Genomic DNA, 17,936 nt, shown 5'->3' on the forward strand with positions numbered 1-17,936 from the left:
GTGTGTTACAAAGTTCAAGAGTAAGCAAGGATTTGAAGCAAGAGTTTCTCACATCTGGCATCAATCAGCCAGACTGAGAGCAAGAGGTTTTGGAAGACAGGATTTAGCAGCATTTTCAAATATCCCAGAAAATCAGTAATTCACGCAGAGCCTTTCAGCTCCAGCTGAAGAGCCCACACTCAGTACTTTTCAATGGAAGCAAACCAGGTGTCTCAGGCCAAGTGCCTGCTCCTTTTATCCTTGCAGTGAGCAGACGGAGCAGGCAGTAATGTACATTCCCATACATATCCTCAGTAACATACCCTTGTTACTGCCCTGGTCACCATCAGCCTTGCTTTTCCAGTGGTTCTGCTGTGAGAAGCCATTCCCAGTCCTCACAGCAAGCCAACATCTGCTTGGAGATGTGTCCCTTGCTGTTCTGCTTTTTTCTCAGTGAAATACTGAGGCGGGTGGGGGGGAAGGAGGAAATGCCATAGCTGAGAGAAGCTTCCCCTCCCCTGGGTCGACAGCAGGCTGAGAAGCAGAAGGCTTGTGCTGGAGTCTGGATGATGCAGCTCTTCCCACACCACACTGCCCTGGTGTCATCCCACATTCACCTTGTTTTCTTTGCTACGTGTCTACTGAGCAGTGTGAATAGAAAGCCTTGAAATCAAAGCTGTTAAAGGAAACCTTTGTTCTTCATCTCTAGTATCTGATGCCGGGGAAACCAAACCAGAGGAACTGAGAACAACTAACCAACAATTGTTATTCCAACCAGGAATAACAATCCTGATTCTGTTAGAGGTGGAGAGCTCAGAACAAGAAAGCAGGCTACAAACCTCACAGCTCACAGCTCCCTGTACCACCACCATGAGCCCATGAGCAGCACCACACTTCTCAGCCCTCAGTGCCCTTTCTGTTTCTCAGTTTTTGTTTGCATCATGGAGAAAAGCCTTTCCCTTTCTCAGAGAGCTGCAAATAAATACTCCCAATAAATGTTATCTTCTTTTTCCCAGGCCCACAAGCCCCTGTAGGTGTCTGCCACTCCCTGTTAAATTTCCCATACACTTTGGAATAGCTTTCCTGAATCCAAGGAAGTCATATCAAGCTGTCTCATCCCAGTGACCTTCACGCACCTTCCCCTCATCTTTTCACCTTTCACTGGAGTAATTACAGGCAGGGAAGGTGGCAGATAATGGAATGGAAGAAAGAGTGAGGTAAGCAGATCAGCAGGGCAACCTGCTGCACATGAAAAATGATGGCTGGGCTAAGTGGGGAAGGACATCAGTTCCAAGATGCAGGCTGTGTCTCCCTGCTGTGAAGGGAGAGGAGGCTGGAAAGAAGAAGGAGCAAAGAATGAACCTGGAGAATACAGGATGGACTGGGAGGCTTGGCTCATCATACCAGCTCCCAGGATACCTGGGCATGGCAGAGTGGACACCTGAAGTAAGGACTCAGTTGAAACTGAGCAGCTGCAAGTGTTCTGCCTGTGGCAGAAAGGCTGCCTCCCTCATAATCCATTTTTCACCAAGATCTTCTTTCACAGCCCTTTGCTTTTTCCCAGAAAAGACACTGAACTTCCTCTTGGCCTCTGTGACCTCTTGTTTTCGGGGCGAATTTTTCCTTTCTTTCCTTTTCTTTTCCCTTCAGTCTGAAAACACAGCTGCCTTTCTTTGATCAGGGCTGGGAGGCCAGCACGGTTCCATGGGTGTCTTGTGCCGGCGGCTCCTGCGGGCGCGGGGCCGGGCGCAGGAAGCACTGAACATGCCATTCTAAGATTAGCACCAGTAGCCCACGGGGCTGTGTCCTCCAGAAACTGCCAGCTGCAGACCGTCCCATTACGGAAAATAAAGAACAGGAAAGGATCCTCACTCAGATCCCTTCTGGCAGTTACACTGCTGCGCTGTATCCAGATTTTTTTACGACTTTTTTTTTCTGCCCCAGGTGATGTGCCAGGCTCCGTGTCTTCTAGTCAAGGGAAGGTGTTGCATTTGGGTGCAAAAAGTTCCCTTCCTTGCACTGCAAGGAGAACATCATTCCTCTGACTTCCAGGAGCTGGGCTGGCAGTCTCCCTCTCCTCCTTCCCACCACTGTGAGGAAGGTGGGAAGCCTGATTTTATCACTTTCAACCCAGAGCGGGTACCAGCCCTCAGCCTCTTCCACACCTAAGGCTAAGACATCTGCTTCTCTCACCCCAGAGCTCCGTTCTGGCTCCTTCCTGCCCCTCAATATTAATTATGCATTCCTGGTCATGCTCCCCACCTTGGTGAAATAACCCACCACTACTTTTCTAAATGGTTATGAGAAGTAGCTCTCTTCATTTCCTCTCACTCTCTTTTTTTTTTTTCTTTTTCCTTTTTTTTTTTTTTTTTTTTTTTTTTTTTTTTTTTTTTTTTATGGGGAAAAAAAACAAAAAATTTTTTTTTTTTTTTTTTTTTTTTTTTTTTTTTTTTTTTTTTTTTTGCTATAATGGTGAAATAACTCAAGACATTATTTTTGTGCTTTTTGCAGCCAACTGCTGATTCTTTTCAGAAGAAAAGCAGGGTCAGCCTGCATGGCCTAAAACCACTGAGCTAAGGTGAAAGGCTTAGTCCATCAGTAATTTGGTGACTGATACTCTGAGATCTTTTACTGTTCCATAAAAATAAATGTCTAAGCATTGTATGTTCTGAAAAATGTCAGACAGAGCTGTAAACAGGAATTTAATTGTACCATCAATGTAAGCATGGCACTGTCTGCAAAAAAAGAAGTGCAACTACCAAGTTCTCTGTAAGGGGTTTGTTTCACTTTTCTCTTCCAAATAAGTTTATAAAATTGAGTAAATTTGAAAACAGTTTTCAAAACCATGTTTCTTCATCTATTTTTAAAACTGAGCCTTGTCCCTGTTAGCAGCACTGGTGAAGAAAGTTCTACCTTTATCTGTGTCTGAGGTACAAATGTGTCCATTTGAGTCCCCCAAAACCTCTCCTTCCTTATGCATCAGAGTCCTTGCCTCTGTTGTGAGGGCAGAACTGCCCACCAACCCTGACTCTGCAGATTGTGTGAAAGGAGCTCAATGCTTTTTGGCACAGATCCTGCTCCTCTCACAGGTTGTCTGGGTCCCCTGGATCTCCACAGAAATGCCCTGCTCCACTAGGTCCCCACAGAAATGTCCCATCATGTACCTGGCTTGACTGCTGAAAAGAGGAAAGCTCTACTGGCTGTCATACAGTGCAGAGTTCTGGCTAAATACCAGCTGAGTAACAGCAGAGATCTATATTTCCCTAATCTCCTTCCCTCCCCTACAAACCTTCTGACTCATCTGCTTTTGCAGGTAGGACATTTTGGCCAGATGGGTCACCTTTTATCTGAGGAGCCTCCAAAGCACCTTGCAAGGCTGGAGTATTCAGCAGCTATGAAATCAGTGATGGTCACACAATTTTTGGTGCTGGTCCTGTGCAACTATCAGCCCCATTCTCATGCAGCTGCATCCAGACATGGTTTTGAGGCCAGTCCCTGATCTCCATGTTTTGAAAATGTCCTGTTTTCAAAAAAGCTTCACAGGGATGATTCCCTGCAGCCTGCTCCCACACCAACCCATCATGCCAGATCCTGTGCTCACACAAGCTCTGCAAAGCTCCTCTGTGACTCTCATAGGGATCTTTTCATTGCTGCACACACAATCTACCTCAGCAACTGCAAATAAGGCAAAAATAATTTTAAATACAATGTCTCAGAGGCAGATCCAATAAGGCATCCAAGGCTCGGGGCGAGTGTCTTGATGACAGATCCAGAAGGGGTGATATTCAGCACCCAGTGCTGCACCATGAGAAGGGAGTTCTCAGTATGCTAGAGGAAAACAAGAGGGTGCCAGTGTTTTTGGGGCACAGTTTCATAAGCTCAGGCCTTCAGACAGCTTATGTTTCCAACAACTCATTCTCCCCTGACCTTTCCTTTCCCCCTTCCCCCCTCCCCTGCACCTGTGTGAGTTTGTGGGGCTGTGCTGTAAACTGGATCACTGAAATGATCTGGGCTTAAAATACACCCCTTAACTCTTTACACGGCTATTTTTAACCCGGATCATTTCAGCATGGCCCACCACGTGCCTGCCCTGCTCTAGTGGAAAGGGATGGAGGGGTGGCAGGGGCAGCCTGCAGCACAGAGGAGAGGGCTTCCCTTTAACTGCTCCAGCCAGAGCCTGAGGAAATTACACCCCTGTGTGTCCTCCTGTTCTGATAAAACAGAAAAATCCTATTTCTGCATGCCTGCTGTAGAGGCTGGGCTGGTCTGTGGCACTGGCGTTTCACCCTGCAGTTTGTTGCCACCCACCTGAGGTGCAGCCAAGTGCAGTCCAGACCCGTGAGCCACCACAGGGAGCACATCACTGGTAAGGAGCTGCCATTAAGCACCCACAAAACACCCATAAATACCGTGCCAGCCATCCCCAGCAGCTCTGCCTCAAATATCAGCAGCCACAAGGTGTAAGCAGGCTCTCTTTGCTGCATGGCAGAGGCCAAGCTCTACACCTGCAGGACCTGCTCAGCTAAGGAAGGGATGGGGGATGCATCTGTGGGGAGGAAACTCCTTAAGTCAAAATAAACCACATTATCACACTCTGCCTGGAGGCCAGCAACTGGGAAGCAGTGCTGTGGTTTCGCTGGGATTAAAGCATCAATCCTGACCAAGGCTGGATTTCAGGAGGGAACAGAGCCTCTTGCAGACCCTCGCTTCCCTGCCTGGCTCAGCTCTCCCAAGGCAAAGCATTCTGCACAAAGCCCTCCCAGGACTGACCCTTCTCGTTTTTCAGTGAGGTAGCTGCAGGATTCAAGGAGCCAGCCAGCCACAGCCCTTGTCTGCACAGGAAAGCTTATACCAAACCCAGCTAACTCTGCCAGCTTGCAGGGCAAAACATAGCCCTAATCTGATCGAGGTGCTGCTTTTCTGCCTAACTGAACTCATTTGCAATGGGCTTGGCTGAAAGGAGCTGTTCTCAAGCTCACAAGTACCTGATTCTGACACAGAAAGCTGCATTTTGGGAATGACACCGTGAGCTGCATCAGGGAATACGGCTCCTTTCAGGGCTCCCCAGGGGTTGGAGAGGGTGAATGTCTCCTACTCCTGCACTGAGGTGCTGCCTCCTCCCCAAAAAGGTTCCCCTGCAGAGCTGGGGTTTGATGGACTGGAGATGTCCTGCACGTCTCAGACCAAGCAATGGAGAAGTGATGACAGTACAGCTCCAATTTGGGGAGACGATTTCCATCGGCAAGAGCCAATCCCTTCTCCCTGACCCATCTTTTACTCAGCCACAGAGGCCAGGTGGAGGCAAAAGGTCACTGAGTAGTCAGGCAGGGCACAATCTAAGGTACACTTCCTGTTTATCTGCACAGGACATGAACTTATGCTCTGGAAAATGCACCACAAATGCATCTCAGTTATTTTGGCTCTCACATTTTTTAAGTGCAGATAAGATTAGATGGGCAGCTCATAAGGAACTCCTCTTTAAATCAACTAAAAAAGCTCAAGAGTATTTTTTAAATTAGGACTGAACCCATGCTACTGAATGGAAAAAGCTCTGTAATTTGTAGTTTCATTCAAAGTCACTTCTCTGTCTCTGACATTTAGACGAATTCCAGCTTGCACCCTCCTGCCAACATAACCTGAACTGATTTGTTTATCTGTACCCATGCAAGTACATCAGTGGCATCGGGATCATACTGAAAGGGGAACATTGTTTGCACTGGGAAAGGAGGGGCAAGTAAGCAGGGTATGTTCAAAACACAAACTCCCCCAGAAGAGCAAACTGAAAGACAAGAAGGTGGGAAAACACCTGAATCACAGCATGAGGAATCAGGCAGCACAAAGCAGGGGATGCTGCTACCCACGAGCTGAGCCTGCCTGTTCTCCCTGAGCCCCACAAAAGCACAAACACAGGCTGAACACGATTGCCCAGGAAGTAGGTGGGCTCACACTGGCCTTGGCCCATGCTCCACATCCCTAGAAGGAAATCTCATGATGCTTGTTCCGACTGGAGCTCAGCACCACGCTGGGCCCCTGGCTCAAGCAGCAACACATCCCAAGATGTGAGCCCTGAATAAACAAAACTCTTCTTGCTACTCTGACCCCTCTTCATCCCAGCAAAGCATCCTTCTCTGCATCTCTCTGTTTACTCTTTTTCACAAATCATTCTCACTGGAGACCTTCCAGCTCTCTGTTTCAGGAGGGATTTGTGTGATTTATTTACTCATTTGGCATCTTATCTGGCAAGGAAGCTGCTCCTTGTCTCATTGTAGTAAATTTTAATTATTGGCAGAAGCCCCAGCTGGAAGTGGCTGCAGCTGTGGCTCAGTGATAGCTCCTAGCCAGTCCTGTCCATCACTGTGTCAGTGTAGCCTGTAGCACCTTGGGAAGCAAGGCCAAGGCTCCTACCTACCTTTCCTACCATCTGCTACAGAGCAGGGGTGATATTTACTGTGCTGTGCTCCACCAGAGCTGAAGCTACCCTGTGAGCCACCTCTGCACCTTCCTCTAGGGGCTAGGCTAGCCCTGAGAACTTTGTGAGCATTTACAGCATTACCACAGTTACTTTCCAGGAGAGGACAAGACAGGAATATCTTGCAGGTCTTTCAAATGTATCCTAAACACTACCAAAAAAAAAAAAAAGTTTTCTATCTTTCTGCAATGTTTTCTTTGATCAGCCTTTACCAGATGCTAAACACCTCCATTTCACAATCCCACTGAGAATTTTGTGAACTTTATGAATGGCAGCATGCAGAGTCCTCATCCTTTTGCCCCAAGCTGCCATCAGATGGCTGAGCAAAAAAGGAATAACTGGTCTCAGTGTGCCATGGGCCCCTCACTGCTAGAATGCAGGAGTGAAACGTAATTGAAAGTTGAGCAAAGAAAGTAAGGCTTACACTTCAAAGACACAATAGGAATTCTGGGGCTGATACCTGGCCATAAAATCTGGTTATGAAGGAGGGTAAGGGTTTTTTGAGGAGTGTAATGATGACCTCAGCACGTTCTGCAGAATTCTTGGCTGCTGTTTCCCAGGACTGGCATATTGAAGGTTGTGCAAACAGGTTTCAAGTTTGACTTGCAACAAAAGGAGTTAATGTCTCATACGACAGTGCACAACTGTGTAGAACCAATGCATGTCCAAGATAAAGCTTAATCTACATTGTGAAGCCTCAGTCGGGGCAGAGGAAGCCTCCACATCTGGTTGATGTCACACACAACAGATTAATTCTTGCAGCTTTGGGGAAAGTGATCTGTGAATTATATTGTGACTGCTGGAGTTTGGGCTCCAGATTTCTGAATACTCTGCAAAGACAACAGGACCTCAGTTTATGTTTGGGACCAGTCTGAACTCCTGGCCCTAAAGATGGGTTTTAGACTCCTCTGACCCAGCCACACATCTCTTCTGTACATATCTCTACATAGCTGTAGGTTGTGGTTTCCTTGAGACAAGGGAGTGCTCATTCATTGAGAAATGTCAACAAAGTACAGAAATATTGGACATGGAAGTTTTGAAGGCAGTCAGGAGGAGGTAAGGAGTCCTGCTTACACATGCTGCCTTCAAGGCAGTCAGTGTTGTTAGAACCCAGAGATCCCCAGCAGCTCTCCTCAGTTCCCTCTGTAAACAGGACCTCTCACAGCAGCCCTAACAAAGATTCAGCTAAAACTCCTGAAATGGAAATGGCAGGAAAACACATCAGGTCTTCTCTTGAACTCCTTCTTTTTGAAACATTTTCAGTGGAGAGCAAGCTTCTTGCCTGAGGGTAAATCACTGCTGGCCTTTCTCTTAGAGTCTATTGAATAAGTCAGCCCCAAGAACAACACAGAAGTACGACATTTCTTCTCAGAGTGGCACCCAGGTCGGCCTTATCCCACCACAGAGAAGTGAATATAGGAGGAGTGTGTGCCTGGCCTCAACTGCAAGGCTACTGCACAGCTATAATGAGGGTGATAACGAGGAAGGAGCTCCGACTATAATCCAGAGCAGAATAGTATGAGGAATGTAGGCTACAAGGGATTGTTTGTTTTTAACAGAAAGGGCAGACAAATCCCGCTTTACATAAAATATGTAAAAATATGTAACACTTCCCTGAGTTTGGAAAGAGTTTGCTTTAGGGCAACATTCTTTTCAAGACTTGCAGTGATCTGGTCTTGATTTTCTCATTCTGAGAGCTCCCTTGTGAAGCGCTGCCATCTTGGCACTCGGGTCAAGCACTGCCCAAAGGATAACGTGAGGATATTCCAGCTCAGCAGCTTTCATCCAGAAGACTACAAGAAAATCTCTCAAATGCCTGACTTGAAAACCACAGAGGTTGAATTTGAAAACTACTGTGTTGAACTCACCCACTACACTGTAAATAAACGATCCATGTACTCCCAGCCTTGCCTACGAAAAGTAGAGGGGAAACTCCTGATGGTTTTCCATCCTTTAGGGGTTTGAGGCACCCAGGTCTATTTGCACCTATGATGTACCAATAGCCCAAATGTGCTGGGTGGTGGCTGGAGTGAGATGCTGTGGTGTCAGCAGAGCCAGGCAGTGCCAGGCAGGAGGAGACAGGCAGAGGAGAGCAGCCAGTGCCAGAACGAGCAGGAGAGGAGCTGTGTCCTTCACAAACAGAATTATAGGAAACATCTGTAGACATCGGGAAATTCGATGTGGTGAATAAACTATCTACCTGCTGTTTCAGAGAGGGACTACAATGAAAACAAAATGAGATAATAATTATTTTAAGCAAGTTGTTCTTTCCTTTGTGCCATGGTACGTAGCTCTCAGGAGTGCCTGGCCTGTGCTTGCCAAGCTCCGTCTGGGGAGATTAGCAAAGGCAGCAGGAGTCCCTGTGAAAGGCACAAATCTTGAGTCTCCCTTTTGGTAATGAGAATATTTGGCAATTGCCTGGTGTCTGCACGTTGCCAACACTGCATGGGCTGATTAATCTCAGCAGCATTACCTCAAATCACTGTCAGGAGCATCTGCTGAGAGGGCAATGCATGGGCTGGTGCACTTTAATCGCTTTAATGCCTGTATAGCTACTGCTGCGTACTCCCAGAACTGGTCCTGAGGCAAGCCAGGGTTTCAGAGCACTCAGGTGACCAGGCAGGTGTGTGAGGTCTCCTCTGCCCCAGCAAACCTTGAATTCTTAGCTACATGTTGGCACGGTTTAAACAATCAGGCTAGCAGGTGCTTGCCCTAAACCCTGGATTAAAACCCATCCCTTGCTGGGCAGACCAAAGAGTTTGAAGCCCACACTCTCAGGGAGCAGAACAGAGCCCAGGCTTCCTGAGCAAGTGTCTTATTGCTTCTGGCAAAGGCTGCCAAGAGTGGTTTGATCCAGCACCACCATTACCAAAAGAGGCAGTGAACTGCAGCACCTGGTCCCTGGCGGGCAGGGTGCCTGAGCAGGGGCAGCGTGTGTGAAACCTCAGCCTGTACCCTACAGAGACACAGGCAGCTCCTGGCTCTGCTGTGCCCTGAGCAGGAAAAGGCATCTGGCTGTTCAGCCACAGCTCTCTGTGCAGGGGATGGCAAACCAGTTAAAATCAATAATTTAAATAAATTATTTTGTGTGTGTTCCTGGTGGTTTGGGAATCCGTGATTGAGGTGACCACAGAAACCTCCAGCAAAACATGGGTGTCACTGTTTCCTTTCCTGCAATAAGTGCTTTTTGTGAGATGCCTGATCTTGTTTGCCATGCTCAGAGTATTCTAATGGGAAAAGGAGTGCTGGGAAGTATTGTACTTGTGGGGACCCTTGTGGCAGGAAGGAATGATGAATCTGACTCCATGTTCTCAGAAGGTTAATTTATTATTTTATGATACTATATTACATTAAAGAATACTAAACTAAACTATATTAAAGAATACAGAAAGGATACTTACAGAATGTTAAAAAGATAATAATGCAAACTCGTGACTCTTTTTAGAGTCCCGACGCAGTTTGGCACAATGGGACAAAATAATTCACACTAGAAACTCAATGAAACAATCACTTGCTGGTAAACAACTTCCAACTACATTTTAAAGGAGCAAAACAGAGGAGAAGCAAATGAGATAATTATTGCTTTCCTTTTTTCTCTGAGGCTTCTCAGCTTCCCAGGAGAAAAATCCTGGGCAGTGGGATTTTTCCAGAGAATGTGAATGCCACAGGGAGGAGATGAGGACGTGGGACAGGGGGAATGTAATAGGGACCCAAGGACAGGTCAAGCAGGGCAAATCCAGGCTTGTGCAGAAGCAGCATCCCAGGCACTGGTTACATTTTAATATAGAGCAGGCAGGTGCCCAGTGGACTGGAGGAACCTGCAGGGTCAGGGAGTGACTGCAAGATGTGGATTGCAGCCTTTCCATTCTGCATTAGTCCTGTAGTTGATCTACGACACAATAATTCCCCTCAAAAATCCAGGAAAGAATTTTAGTCCAACAGCTAAAATGAGATTTGGTCCCAGAAGCCAGAAAGCTCAAGAGGAAAGGCACAAAAGGTACTCAAGAAAGGACAAGGGACTCCTATTGCAGGGAGAAGACAGGAGGTTGGGATGGGAGGTAGGAAGGTGAAATAAAAGGCTGTTAAGTACCAGTGAGACCTGAGGGGAAGAGGCTGTGGGACACACAGTATAAACAGATCACGATCATCAGGATTATTTGGTTTTTAAGATACATAACAACATTTGCCTGTGGACAGTGACAAGGAAAAATAAGAAGGGCTAAGTGGAGAGGCAAAAATCTACATTTCCAGCTGGGCCAGCTGCCTACAGACAAGGTGACAGGGTGTCCAAGAGAGCAGAGAAAACATACAAGCTTCATTAAAGAGCCCAATGAATTCAAGGAGAAACGGCCTCCGCCTTTCCTGCAGAAGCGCCCTGCGTCTGCAATTGCCTCACAGCAAGCCCGGCACAGCTGCTCGCACACAGGCCGAGCAGCCAACGTGGAAATAATTCCAGGCAGCAGGAAAAGGATCGTGGATCAAGCTGATATGTGGCTGGATGTGGTCATACCCAGCCACACAAGTGGAAAAAGAGGGAAAAGCTGAGAGGCTGTGCCCACACAGGCTGCACGGCAGCCTTTCCCTGGAGAGGCTCCGTGCAAGGGGGGCTCTCCTGCCACCTGAAGCAGCACAGCTTCAGAAATGCTCCCATACTGGGTTTTGAGCCCAGACACACCACACAGGGCTCTCTCTTTGATTCTGGGGTGCACTGTTGTCTCTGTTCAGGGGCTGAGGTATTTAAGATGATCCAGCTTCAAGAAATGAAAAAGAAGTAACGAACAATTGAAAAGCTGGTAGTTTACCGTGTGGCTTCTGTAGGTGGAAATGCATTGCAAACCATCTGACTACAGCTCTACCACTGCAAACTGGAGCTCAGTAACCTTAAGCACTGAGACATAAAAAACAAATAGCTAAACACATTTCTCTACAACTACTAAGTCTGACTACACTAGGAGACTAGACTAATACCCCTCTGCCCTTTATGAAGTCCTGGAAACTCAGTGTCTTGCTATTTCCTTTGAGTTAATACATTTGTTTTAAAAATACTGGCTGTATTTATCTGGAATAAACAGTTTCTTTAAAAAGGTGGGGGGTTTTTTTGTTGTTTTTTTTTGTTTTTCCTCATTTAGCCTTAAAAGAATGGTGTTGATGTTGCAGAGCTCTTCCCTCACTCCAAGTGAACACCAGGGACACATTTGAAGCAATTGTCCATCAAGTTTGCCATATCTCTAAGTCTCTTGGGGGAAATGATTTGTGCTGCTTAAATGGCAGTGCTATCAGTAAGCCAGAACCTTGCAGCAGATACACTGAGCATTCCTATTATTTGAGGTTATGAAAATTCAGATTGGGATGCTGAAAATAAAGTCTGGAATGCCCTGTCAAATACAACCCCCAGCTCCTCGCTTAAAGAGAAGGCCACAATGAAGGAGGCCAGTGGGAATTTAACAAGAGGAAATAGCCTCCAGGAGAGGTTTAGATAGGATGTTAGGAAAAATTTCTTCACTGAAAGGGTTGTTCAAGCACTGGGACAGGTTCCCAGGGAAGTGATGGAGCCACCATCCCTAAGGACATGTATATGTAGCACTCAGGGGTTTGTTTTAGTGGTGGGCTTGGCAGGGCTGGGTTAATGGTTGGACTTGATGATCTTACAGGCCTTTTCCAATCTAGATGATTCTGTGATTAACTTGGCAGCAGGACTTCAGTGTCATCTGTGAGCTAATGCACCACTTTCTTAAGTAATTGAAGATCCCCACTCTCCTTCAAGCAGCACTACTCTTCATTTCTCCAAAATTAAATTAGCTGAACACCCACACAATTTTCAGCACAGTTGAGGAAGACATCTGGATTTTCTGGTATGTCAGGCAGGATATGGATATAAAGTCCTGTCATTAACTCCTCCTCTCCATCTGATGGGAGCTCTCTAGCAATAAATATTGTCTGTAAGCTTGGTGATACAACAGACATGAGCTATAGCAGATATCTAAACTGCAGATAATATGCTTGAAGGGACAGGAGGGAAATGGGTTATTTCTCAGAAATTATCCATTGAATAAATAAGCTGATGAGGTTGTGCTGTTTTAAGAATCCACAGACACTCCCAATGTGGAACTGCTCCGTCGGAGCCAGGGGCTGATCTGTACCCTGGCAGGACGATGCTGATGTCCTGATCCACAGCTGACAACAGCTGTTAGCAAGATGCTGCTCTGGCTGGCCTGGAGAGCTTTGCTTCCCATGTGTCTTCAGCAGCTTGTCCAGGCAGCCCCTGGGATGTGTCCTCGAGACTTCCAAAGGCTCCACGGCTGGAGGGGTGTGGTGGCAGCTCTGATGAAGAGCAGTGGTGGCCACTGTAAGATGTAGCTGCTGTCCTGGTGAGCTGCTTCCACCAGCTGCTTGTACAGAGCTCTGCTCCTGGCCAGGGCTTCCCTCAGGATCCTTCTCAGCTTCCCAGTGTTTCCCTTCCAGACATCTGTTTTTCTTAATGGTCTGGGAACTGTACACAGCTTGTCAAGTTCCCCCAAATTAATTGGTGCCTCTCTGTGTGTACTTCCAGGCCTTCTTCTGGGGAGCTCTTGCTGCTCTAGGAGAGTAAGGGGTGAGCTAATGGAGGAACAACCAGCAAAACCTCCCAGGCTGCCCACAGGAAATAGTGCGGTCTGTAGGGCAAGTGCTCTGCTCTCACATGAGCAACGAATTCTAGACTAAGACACAGAGCAGAGAGATGGCCAGGAAGGCTGGACTTCCATGTGTATTACTTCAGTGTGGAAAGAAAGGGCATAAGCCATGTTTAGCGTATTGTGCCTTGAAATAAATAATTATTTTATGCCATCTCAGCTCCTTTAAGTGACTTGCTGTAGCTTCAGACACGATGGGAGGCTACACCCTGCTCTCACCTGCAGACTCTTGGGCAGCTGCTCTGTAAGAAATGGGCTGAGCCAATGGAACAGCCCCTTGCAGCAGAAAAAGGTCTCAACCCAATGGATCTTCTCCCTTGGTTGCCTCACGGGGGGTCAGGAAAAAGCCCTGCTTTTAGCAGAGCCTGAAAAAAAAAGATGAATTTCAACATGAGGAGGCTCAGACTCAAGATGCCTCAGGTGGGATGAGGAAGGGATCGCTCTTGGCCTAATGAGTGGTTAAAGAGGATGAACTTTAAGCAAGTGCGCATACAAAAGGCAAAAATTATCTAATCTGAAGCTATTCAGAAGGTTAAATTAGAAACTGAAGTCACTGAACTGTCAAAGAAAGTGCACACAGAATGCAAGATGCAGGGACAGTTGGAAATACTTCTGATAAATGCTGTAAGTAGGCTGTGGTACCTCCCCATTTAAACTGAGTTAGAGATAGCCTAGTTGGAGCAGCACAGGGATTCAAACTCCTCTTAATTTATCAGGCTGGGAACAGAAAATCAGAAGGGTAAATGAGCCTACACAGAGCTCCCAACTACAGAGACTTCCAGACTCATCAGTTAGGACTGTGCTATCTTTGTAACACATTGCTATTAAATTAGGTCTCCACTGGATACAGGCAGGTCAGAGAAGGAGGTTCATATTTATCTAAGCCAGGAATTTAGTCTAAAAAGGTACACAGATATAGAGTGGAGGAACGTGATAGCAAGCACTCTGCTGGCAGCCAGCTTGAGGTGTGAATGCTGAGCTGTACCCACAGAGATGTCTTGTTAGTTGAACTTGGAGGGCTCAGTGGCACTGAGGACCTGGGTCTGCAAAGCTGCTTTCCCACCCTTTGGCTTCATCCAGAGTCTCCAGCCTGTAAGACTCCTGAAAACTGGGCCAAACACTGGGAAAATGTACCCAGGCAGCTGTAATTTGCTGTTATGTTTGAAAATGCCCGAGTTTTCAGCCCAGTCTGGATTGGCCATAATGATGCATTGGAAATGTTAGTCTTTTCCACAGGTAAACAACTCATCTATATACCCTAAGGAAAATGCACACAAGCAGCTCCTGAGCTGCAGCTTGGCCTTTGACATAGATTATTTTTTGGTGATGTGAAGAAGAGAATGATCTCTGTCTCTGAGTAAAACTGCTCATAAAATTCTCCCAAAATGCTTTAATGGGGAAACCCAGTGCTCATAAGAGCTTTGAAACACTCTACCCCTACCTCAGTGCTCTATTTCTTTTACCTGCTGGCTGATTGGACCTCGTTTACATGTTCTTTCTCTCTGGCAAGAAGAGGAACTAAAGTTCCTTCAACCTCAGGCACAGTTTCCCCAGGTTCAAGCTGGGCCACCAGAACCAGGTGTCCAGAAGCGTGGGCTCAGTGCCTGCACAACCCTTGCTCAGTGAGTGAATCAGCACTGGGAAGCTCTGGCCAGCAAGGCCCTGAATTCACAGGTGTTGAGAAGAAAAATTAAATTCAACTTTTGATCTCTGGAATCACTGGAACAATCCAGTGATTTTTCAGTACCTTAGCTGCCTGTGACAGGATGATGTATAACATGAGAATGAAGTCCTGATGTGAGTGGAAAAGGCAATTTTGCATGGAACTGGGAGATGAAAGACAGTGCTAAGACTGTTTTATTTTTGTAGGAGTAACCAGTGTATTCAGGAATCCATCCCTTTTCTTCCACTCTGTCCTCTTCACAGGCACCTGCTGTCTGGAGGACCATGTTTGTTTGCAGAGAGAGCCCCTCTGCCTCCAACTGGGAATGAACACCTTCAAACTGGGAATGGAAACCCTGGGTTCTCATGGAGGGACAGTGTTGACAACTCCATGCACCTCGTAAAGACTCAATGGGAAACCAAATTAGACTGTGCACATTTCACAAGTTAAACATGCCCTCACTGCAAGGCCCAAGGGGTGAAATTCCTGGGAAGCCTGGCACAGCAGCTCCAGTGTGTGTCTATGAAAACAGGGCATGTTTCATCTGAACTTACATCAGGAGAAACACGGCACTCAGCAGAAAGGTATTTCAAGATGATTGACTTGAGTAAGCCATGACTGCTGTAGTAGTATGCAGTTTAAAAGGGTAAAGAAACCCATTCTAAAAACAGGAAGAAAGAATAAAAATAAAATTGATTTTATGTTTTACACAGGCAATAAAATTACCATTCCCAGACTCTTGCAGATGTGATGCCAATTTATTTTGACCTGAGCTTCCCACAGGCAGAAGTTTGCTGGGCTTGAACAATGCACTGCAGCAGGGAGGAATCATAAACACTTCTTGGGCCTGATGCTGAATAGCCACTGGTTTCTCCTGGCAGCCCACACGTGGAAGAGCTGCAGAAGCAGCACAGTGCTGCCCCTCTGGTGGCCCTGTCAGTACCACTAACCTGAATACAACTGAAGATTGCTTCTTATCTTTCCACCACTCAGTCCAGTCTATTTTTGAATCATTCATGGGAAAAAGATTTTCTACTACATTTGGTTTCCACTATGCTACTCCAAACCATGCCAGACCTCACTGTTAGAAACCTTTCCTGCTATTTGGTGAGATATAAATCTTTCCTTTAATTGGATCCCATTATTCCCAGGCATACTGCTTTTTCCCATGCACTAACAAATTCTGTTTCCTCTGTGCTAACAGTTTTACAGTACTGTCCTCAGTCTCCCTGCAAAACCACACTGACTTGTTAAACTCCAATCTTCCGAGCCAGAATTCCCTCTCCTTTGCATTTTTGTGCCTTTCTGTGCACAAGAAGTCACTGGTCTGCACCCTTTAGATATCCAGGCTTTCCAAACCCCACACGTTAATTCTCTGTGCATTTGAGAAGCCTGGGATGAACAGGAGCTTTGTTGAAGCTGGCAGTGGTAAACCAATATCCTTTGCAGATTAGCCACCAGTCATCCACACTGACCAAAACCCTGTGTGCATTTCGTTAGAAAGGGTAAAAGGTGTATTTGCATATGCAAAATAAAACCAGCTTGCAAGTTTGCTATCTGTTGTATAGGTGTGGGAACTTAGGGCAAACTACTACATGTAGGGTTTGAGCTCTTTTAAAATCTGGTGATGAATAATGAAGAAAAAGCAATGCATGTAAATACGCTGTAAATCTGGGAAGTGAGGTGTGGGTCTTTGTTTGCAGAAGGCTTCCAGAAACACCTCCAGCAAGTGATGTGCTTCAATCTGACAAGAATTTGGTGCAGCTGCTTTTCCTGTCTTTCAGAAAAGTGGCACTAATGGGGTAGATAAGGCTTATCCTTCCAGTACATTACCAGGACCCAGATACTGGTGGTAAGATATAAAGATACAACTCAGATTTGATGTAAAAGCATTTCTGGCTTGAGACTGCATAGCTGGATACATTGTGACCTGCATGAAGTGTGACTAAAATCCATGCCTAGGTGAGACTCTGTAGGAATGAAGTGCCCTGTGCCTCTGTCACAACCAGGCGTGAAGCAACTCTGTGGTGAGTGTGTAATAACAACTTCTCCTTACACAACAGCTCTGCCATCCCTAGACCACATTCATCCTATGCCTGCTGCCCTGCAAACTGCTAAAGGCACATCCCTGTCTGCAAAGCACCAAGACAAGGTCCCCCAAGGAGGTTTCCTTGCTGCTGGGTTCAGCTGTCAGCTCAGGTCCCAAATTCAGGCTGTGGAGTTGTTGTTTTAGGAGAAGGAGCATCTGCCTCTCTAAAACACCTCACTTAACAGACCGAAGTGGAAACAGAATGGAAAACCAACCCCAGTTTGTGTGGGCTGGTTCATTTCCATGATAAAAGCCAGTAAGTTTCCAAGCAGCATCTATTGATAAAGCAGTGCTGATGTTTTCCCCTGCTCTTCAGATAAGCAGCTCCTGGGAATGTATGAGAAGGTATGCATGACATGCTGCCCAACTGCAAAGCATCCTGCCAATTACACTGTGGAGCACAGGACAGAAGGCGTTTCCAAAATGCTGTCACCATGGCTTGGGAAACTCAGACAACCAAACTGGGGAGTGAGAAGAGGCTCAGAAGAATTCTGTCTCTCTGGTGACACAGGAAAAGCCTTAATTCCATTTATTCTGGGGTTTCTGCTAGGTGGAAGAAAGGGCTGCAGGACAGCCTGTGGGGTTTGGTTTTGCTGTTTCCTGTCTTTCGATCACTTCCACAGGGATGTGGAAGTCTGGCAGACCAGATCCTTTCCAGCACTCTGCTGCAGACATGCTATTTACTGTCAGGCAGGTCTGCCCAGACCTGAGGGGTAAAATGGGGTCATATAGTACCTCTCCCAGTATATTTAAATACTCTTCCCTTTATTTTCACAGACGCACTGTGAGAATGTGTCATTTTGATGGGTTTCAGAAGAAACACTGAAAACAAGTGTATTTGAAGTTGAACTGGTCTATTAAGCAAAAAGAAAAAAAAAAAAAAAAAGAAGAGGGGAAAAAGAACACTTTAACTTTTAGAATGAAAGCAAATCATCAGAGCTTCCTGAGAAAGGGATATTGCTTCCTGGCAGAGCTAACCATGGCGTAATGCCTGTTTGTGATCTCGGCTCCACAGCTGCAAGGGTGGGCAGAGACCTCTCTCAGCCCAGCTCACCTCCTGTCCTG

At 46.4% G+C, this 17,936-nt stretch overlaps 1 protein-coding gene across 3 annotated transcripts in view; it reads right to left on the minus strand.

Moving 5' to 3' along the window:
• The window catches only part of RCSD1 (RCSD domain containing 1), a 30,837-nt gene that overhangs the window by 9,102 nt on the left and 3,799 nt on the right, over positions 1-17,936 (minus strand). The window lies entirely within an intron of this gene.

The sequence above is a fragment of the Onychostruthus taczanowskii genome, unplaced genomic scaffold (genome assembly GCF_017590055.1).
Source record: "Onychostruthus taczanowskii isolate IOZ18803 unplaced genomic scaffold, ASM1759005v1 scaffold67, whole genome shotgun sequence".
Classification (NCBI taxonomy): domain Eukaryota; kingdom Metazoa; phylum Chordata; class Aves; order Passeriformes; family Passeridae; genus Onychostruthus; species Onychostruthus taczanowskii.